This window comes from Solanum tuberosum, unplaced genomic scaffold (assembly GCF_000226075.1).
Source record: "Solanum tuberosum cultivar DM 1-3 516 R44 unplaced genomic scaffold, SolTub_3.0 scf00220, whole genome shotgun sequence".
NCBI classification, from domain to species: Eukaryota; Viridiplantae; Streptophyta; class Magnoliopsida; order Solanales; family Solanaceae; genus Solanum; species Solanum tuberosum.
The window spans coordinates 928,268-936,488 of record NW_006239148.1 but is presented as its reverse complement, the minus strand read 5'-3'; positions in this window follow the sequence as shown (position 1 = coordinate 936,488).

Here is an 8,221-nt window from a genome sequence, read left to right as displayed (position 1 = left end):
TTAAATGTTCCAAATAAGATTATCATGTTATTTATCAATTTCTCGCCTGAATTTCAGAACACTAGCTATGTATTTCCTTAGTTCTTGAATTACACATGCTACGTCAGATATTTCATTATTCAGTTTTACATGCCTCAGTTTATGAATGCATAATTATTAGATTAATTGTTGCATTCTCAGTTTGCATGTTCAGTTCGAGCTATCCAGTATTTACAGAAATTCAGTCATAACCAGTTAACTACTTAATCTATTGGGAGTAGCATAATACCGAGTTAGTCTAGGGTTTCAGCGTACCCATATAGTCCCAGAACTACGAGCCACATAGGTGTAAGTCCCGATGGGGCGTTATACATCGGACTCCACATTTAGCTCATGTGGTTTTATGTCGGTTATTAGTAGCTCCCACAGTTCAGTCAGACTCTATTGCATTGACCATATTTCAGTACAGTCAGTATTCAGTCTCAGCATGTTATAAATTTGGTCATTGCATCAGTTAGCTCAGTATTCAGTATTTTCAGTATCTATATCATGTTCAGATTATTTCATTGCTTTATTGCTTTGTTCAGTTATATGTTATTTCAGCTTTACTCTATCCTGCATGCTCAGTACCTTTCAAGTACTGACGCATACGTGCGCTACATCTTCTCGTGATGTAGGTTCAGGTTCTCAGCATCCAGATCACGCTTAAAACGATTCCCGATCTGCAGATCAGCAACATCAGTGCTGAGTCCTCATTCTTCGAGGACTAGTGACATGTTTATCTTTATCGTTTTTAGTCTTTAGTTTCAGTTTTGCTAGATCTAGTTGGGGCATGTCCCAACATTTCTAGTCAGTTTAGAGGCTTATTTCAGACATAGATAGATTCAGCTTAGTATTGAGTTAATATATTCCTTGTATTAAACTCATTAGTTTTCATTTATCTCAGTTATAGTAAATGGGTATTCCCCATCTATTCATCTTATTTATGATTTAGCTTCCGCACAGTTTCTATTATTTAGATTATATTTAGTATGGTCATGATCATGCCAGCAGGGTTAGCTTGGGGTCACTTGTGGTCCTAGATCCCGTGTCCGCGTCTCGGGGGTAATTCGGGGCGTGACATCAGGTTTCTTCTTCTTCATCGATTTGTTGCTGCTCTGCTCGAAACAAGTTCCATCGCCACTTTTTTGAGACAAAATTTCAGGTGGGTTCATCTTCCAATCGAGTTATTGTGTTTCTTCCATAAGTTATATTGATGGTGTTTTTTTCTTTTGTATTCAAGTTACTCCTTCTTCCTCTTTTTTAATATTAAATAGGTGAATGATTTCATCTGTACAGTCAGTACAAAAAATATTGGGTGTAGAGATTTTGTGAGCCATTTACTTAAGAAATGCACAAATATACATGTTTATGAATTGTAATTGAATGACTCATCTTCTTCGTTACAAGTAATTATTAGAAACTCTAAGTATAAAACATAGATGTGAAAGATTGATTTAGTTCTTGTGGAATTATAGGTTGAAGTAGGACTATGAAGAACCTTTTGTTTCAATTCAAAATGACTCTGTTTCACTGTTTATAGGTCTTACCTATTCACAATAATAGGGTATAATCCAGTCCTTTTGTTTAAGTATTCACTGACGTTTCTTTGAATATAAATATAAATTCCCAAGTTCTTGTCTGGTGAAGTATACCTCAGTAGTGTTGCACTGGTGATTGTGTTTCGATAAGGCATCTGCAGTGTAGTTACCCTCTCTATAGATATGATTGCACTTAAAGGCGTGGAATTGATTGATAACATTATGGAGCTTGTAAATGAGTTTTATGGTGGACAATGTGGACTGTGATAACTGCTTGATCAACCTGATAAGGAGCTCTGAGTTGACTCCATAAATTACCCTGATGTACCCCAAGTGAAGACACCATGACATACCAAATATAGCTACTTCAATTTCTTCATGGTTATTAGAACCTTGTCCCATAGAAGATGAAAAGGAAAAAATAATATCTCCCCTTGCATTTCTTAGGATGCCCCCAATCCCAGTTCTGCCAAGATTTTCAAGTGCACTGCTATTATTGTTAAGCTTGACAAAAAAATCAGGACGCTTTTTCCAGCACACAGAGGTCACCTTGATATCATGAGTGCAATTTTCTATCATGAGAACAAGGTCAGTCTAGTTGTAAGCCCGTTGATGTAAGGAAAAACACTGGTAAGCAGATTACAGGAATATTTGAAGATGTTGTATTTGACCCTGGCAGTGTTATATTGTTTACCTCCATTTATGATAGCACACCTATATTTCCATAGGAAACAACAAATAAAAATAGGGGTGGATTGTAGGAGGAATCTGTGAGCATCATTTTTGGCATTGGAGGTCCACCATCTCATAACCCTGTTTCTAAGAGTTGTATACTCTTTATCCACTCCCATTGAGTCAGTTAATACCTCCAAATATTGGTAGCAAAATTTCCAGTCAAGAAAATATCTTCTATAGTATCCCTGCCAGGTTTATAGCAGCAGTAACAGTCTGAAGGGTTCTTGCCAAAGCTAATGAGCTTCTCATTAGTTGGCAGTTTTCCTCTTAATGTTCTCCAAAGATGAAAAGAACACTTGAAAAGAATAAGTTTGTGCCAAGTATGGGAATTGATGAGGGTCTTGGTTCTTTTTTCCCTAATCTGATTCCATGAGAGTGTTGAAATGAATGATCATCGTGATCATATATTGGGATGGACGAATGAGTTATGGAATAAATAGAGAGGACACTTGTATGCAAAATATGTGAAGTGTAAGTCAATTCAACAATCTCTTAATAATATCCCAAGGGGAGTAGACAAAAAGGAATGGGAATCGTTAGTAAAGGAACATTTTTCTTCTGAAATTTTTTAGGTATGCCTACTAAGTAAATTTGTATATCTCTTTTGTGTAACACTTCATGGGTCAAAAATATTTTCCTACTATCCAACCATGTGAAACCCGAGACCTTGTGAGAAATCTTGATTTTCCAAATTAGTTTCCAAGGCAATTTCATTCCAAATTATTTTCCAAGACCTTGTAAGAACATTTTGCTTCGTACACCTACTACCTGGCAACAAACTTTAAGATTATATAGGTATGAGATCTCAAATTAGTAATTTATTATAATTATTTTAATTAAACTTAATGTTTCACAAAACAGGCAAGAAGTAGTAAGAATGCATCAAATCGAGCTAAATTGAAGATGCTTCATCATATTGATTGCAAACCTATCTGAGAGATTATTTATCAAAAGGTATTGAACATGACACTAATTTAATAAATGAAATATTTACGAAGTGTGTGTTATTTAACATGTTTGACTTTAATTTATGGGTGGGAAAGATGACTATCCACCAACTTTTGTGACCATTTTCTTTGAGACTCGTAAGAAAGATAACAAGCTTGTTGAACCAGAAGCAATTGAAAAACATGTGCGTTTGATAAACTGAATATGTTAATTACATTAAATTTTTATATGTTCTAATAGAAAATGTTATTTTATATATTTGGTAGGTTCAGGTTGAAGAAATGGTTCAAGCAGATCCTTCTCTACCTAGCATAGAGATTGTTGAAAAATGTTGTGGACCGCAAACTCGTAGTCATGTATTTGGATATGGGGGTAGAGTAAAGGCAGAATACTTGAAATGTGGAACTTCCTCTAAGGCTGAATTATTGTCTGCGCTACGTTCAACTCGAGAGGATAACAAATCCTTGAATGAAGAAAACAAGTCGTTGAATGAGGAAAACAAATCCTTAAATGATCGTTTGTCTACATTAGAAGATGAGATGAAATAGATAATGAAAATGAAAGAATTCTTCGCTGCTCAACAATCTCATGTCCCACTAACGACTTCGTCCGTTTCAACTGAATAACCACTGTTTTTTTTCCTGCTAACCAAGTTAGTAACTCCGCTGTCTCTTTTCAGTTTTCATTACATTCAATTTTACAACTTTTTTAACATCAATAATGCAAGAATTAGTCGAGATCAATGCAAATTGGTTAAAATATCATAGTGCTTCTGTGCTATACTGAGCAGTAATAGCATGGGTGGTGCAGGAAGGTATAGTCAGCATCTCACTTTAGAAATGTATAGTTAGTATTCTAGTCAAGGTAAGTATATTCCGTGTTCTTGTTATGGCCCTTTTAGGTAGCAATTAAAGTTGTTGTCCTATTAAAAACTTTTGCTATCCAAAAATTGATCCGAGTTTCAAAGACCTCATGGCTAAGGTCTTCATCATGTTATATCAGTGATGCATTGCAGCTCGTAATGCATAAATGAATTGCTTCTGTGCAGCTATTTCTTTGAGATCTACTACATATATGTGTATTACGTATGACTGTTTTTGTTAGTGCTGAATTGGAAGAAAAAAAAGGCAAAAAACATTAGATGCTTTTATGGTTGGATGCTTGTTTGTTTATAAGTACTGCTTTGTGGATAAACTATCATCCTATCCAAAGTCCTAATCGACTTGACGGATTGCCATACAGTAGATGACTTCTTTAATTTTTTGATTCCTATGATAAAAGGTCTCACTTGATAATGCACATTTTTATGGTTAATAGTTATTGCATATTCTGAACAAGAAAAAATAAACTGTAAGGCAACAATCATTGTTACAAGCTTCAGTTCTTCGTAGTATATGCATCCAAAGCTTGTCTAATTAAGTGTTCTTTTATTCTCACAGCTTTGTTGATATTTTGGCTGTTACCTGAAGTAAATTACATTGCCTTTGAGGTAAGCTGTTTAACTATTTCTGGTGTGAAATTTACATATGTTATTATACAAAAAACTTCTAATGTGCATGTTATTTGTATACCTTTCTTTCACTCTTAATTAATAGATGAAAATAAATGATATTTAGCTGGATTCCTTTTATGTTGAACAATCATTATGAAAGATGAAAACTATGTAAGAGAAGTTGGATGGCCTTTATGAAAGATGAAAACTATGTAAGAAAAGTTTGATGACCTTTATGAAGTCTATATGTTGTGGTGTAAATTTTTTATTGATGTCTTGTTTAATGATTTTCTCCGGAGTTTGAAACTAAAGCTTTCAATGATTGACATTATATCTCTCAGTTTAGTTTTCTATTGGTATATGTTGCGCTTGTCAATGTTCGAAATGAACTTAATCTTAATGAGGCGTGCATAAGATTTGTTATCTCCTAGTAGGTTGCCTGCTACAAGTTTGCTGCAGATTGTTGCTTCCTATAGTGACTATAAATTAACAGTTACTAGTTTGTTGTATTTTTAATCTAGAATCATGAGTATTTCCATGTTAATATGCCATAGTTTGCTGTGATTTGGATGCTCAGTTTTTGATTGATAGAGGAAGTTTTATACACTACTGCTATATGGTTCTTGCATTGTTCTGTATCCTTCAAAAGACAAAATCTATTTTGAAGTGGATGTTGGGTGCTTTCTGTAATATGTACAACTAGGTATATATATTGTTGTTTTTTGGTAACACATGTGAAATATTACAATAACAAGCAAAAGAGTACAACTTAATGAGCATCTAACTGCTTCCACCTTCTCCTTTTGATCCATTTAATTGTTTCGTAAACTCGTTTGCATGGTAATTGAACCACTAGCCATGTACACATCATGCTTTTCACACTATTAATCCACCTGAAATCCGTAAACAAGTCTTGTTGTGTCTCCAATACCCTCTCATCACACAAACAACAATTTCAATCCTCCACTGAAATGCTCAATTTTAGTAATCTCTCACGAGTAAGTAGCCTCCTTTGACATGCCAGCCATGTGATAAATCCTGGTCTTGGGAGCATGATAGAGTTTCAAATTTAATCTACCTCCTTTAATTTCGTGGGTGGACCTAGTAGAGTTTGATAACTTTGAGATATTGAGTAGGCACCATTACGAGTGAGAGTATATCTTTCATCTTGAGGTAAGATACTATTAAGCCATTCAAATTTCTTAGGGACACAAACATTATCCCAAGCTACCAATGCCACCTTCCTCTTTTCCAAAGTTGCATTCCATAAGAACTCCCTAAACTTCCTATCAATCTCCTTTAAAACACTTTGAGGTAAGATAAAAACTACTCCCCGATAATTATAAATGAAATAAAGCACTTGCATAACTATATGTAATCTTCCTGTATATGACAAATGCTTAGCAGAAGCAGCTTGTATTCTTGCTATAATTTTATCCACTAGTTGTTGGGAATCCATCTTTGTCCACTTCTTTGAGGTAAGTGGCCAGTCCCAAGTACTTGATAGGGAAATTACCCAGTGTGAACCCAATTTTTTCTAGAATCTGGATGGAATTTAAAATCGGGTAAAGCGCTCATTTTGTTTAGAATCCTTGAGAAATATTTCATTTACCATGATATGTTGTTGTTGTTTGTATTATACCAATAGTTTTTTACCCTATTCTCAAAATTTTGTACTTGCAGATTTTGAAGATTGAAGGTTTACAACTCAAGATGAAAGTTTAGAAGATGCACAAGAACTTGATCTATATCATAGTCTAGCTCAAGATATTTCCTAAGTTTTTGTTAAAGTATTGAGCAAATATTGAAACTAACATCAATTATGGGATGTTAACAATTTTATTGTAATTAATAACACTCTTTCTATATATATTATCACTTTGTATCAAGATTTTCAGTAGCGATTTGATTTTTTTGTGACATAAAGCTTGGATCATTGTTTTCAATTAGAGACCATAAATGTTACTTGTCTTTAAAGGATATTCTAGGACAAGAAATGTTACTTGTCCCTAAAAGATATTCTAGGACTAGAAAGTTATTGGTCCTTAAAGATAATCTAGGATCAGTTAAATATTGGTCCTTAAAGATAATCTAGGACGACTTGGTTGTTTGTCGAAAAGATTTAGCGACTGAAATAAATCCATCTATTAGGACCAGATATGTGGTCCCTAACTGTATATTGCGACATACCTTTTTACTGGTCTCTAACTGGAGTTTACGACCAGTATGTTGAACCCGTCGCTATTGACATTTTGCGTCGGAGCCAACAAAGACGGGTGGCGACCAACTATTTCCCTTCGTAATTGATCTTCTGGGACTAGATTTAGATTTCTAGGGACCAGATTTCCCTTCCTTATAGACCGTTTTTCTTGTAGTGAAAGAGGTAATACTCTGAAACTTCTCTGAAGTTGTAAACTCATTGAGAAATTAATGTTTCTCTCTTTCAAATGTAAAAGTATTACATTTTGGGAATACTTAGTTCCCTTATACTCATTTTGAAACTTGAAACACAACTCTCCTCATTCTCATACTCATTTACTCAAGACTTAGTTTAAATCTTTAGTTAATTGCAAAAGGATTCTCAAATTTGACTTAAAAGGGCCTCTTGAACTTACCTCTTAACTTTATTTTTATTTGAAATGTAAATTAAGTGATGTGATTAGGATATGTAGGATCTCTCAAGGATTACTAAAGACTTCAAGAGTTAATATCAAGAAGAGAGCGAAGACATGATTTGAAAGAAAACACAAAATGAAGAATATAGAAGAAATGGGCCTGATGACCCTGACGTAGGGCGCCAGGCCTCAAACTACTTGGAGTACTTTGGGGCACACTGTTGGCGCTGGGCGCAACCCTGCTGGCGCAATGGGGCGCTTTGCCCCTTCCCGAACCCAGAAACCCGATGAATTTTCTTGTTCAATTTCGGGTCCTAACTCATCTAGAATCGGTTGGTTTCTTCCAAACTCTCTTTGATTCACAAACCCAACACAAATTCATTGAAATGTCACTTAAATTCTATCAAGAAAAACCACTCATTCGCAAGACCCTCACCTCAAGAGCTCAAAAGTTCCATTGTTAAATAATGGGGCTAAAACTTAATAGTTTGTCAATAATCTCACTATAAACAATCTTATGGAAGAATTTGTGAATGAAATGATATGTATGGTGTGAGGGATAACAAACCCAACACTGTGAGAAGCTTACATACCTCGAAAGAACACTTGTTCTTTGAAAAAATTCTCTGTTCTTGAAAAAACGCTTGAAAACCCTTTTTTCCTCTTCTTGAATCTTCGCCCTAGAATTCCTAAGTGTTTTAGAATATGGAAAAAGTGGTCTAATTTTGATAAGACCCTTAACTTGGATGTGAAAAAAGTTTAAGGCTTAGTGGGGTAAGGAAAAGACCAAAATACCCTTTTATTAAATGGATGAAAAGCCTTAAGTAGAGAGGTTCCACTCAAACGACCATAATGTTTTACTCGGAGCTCGA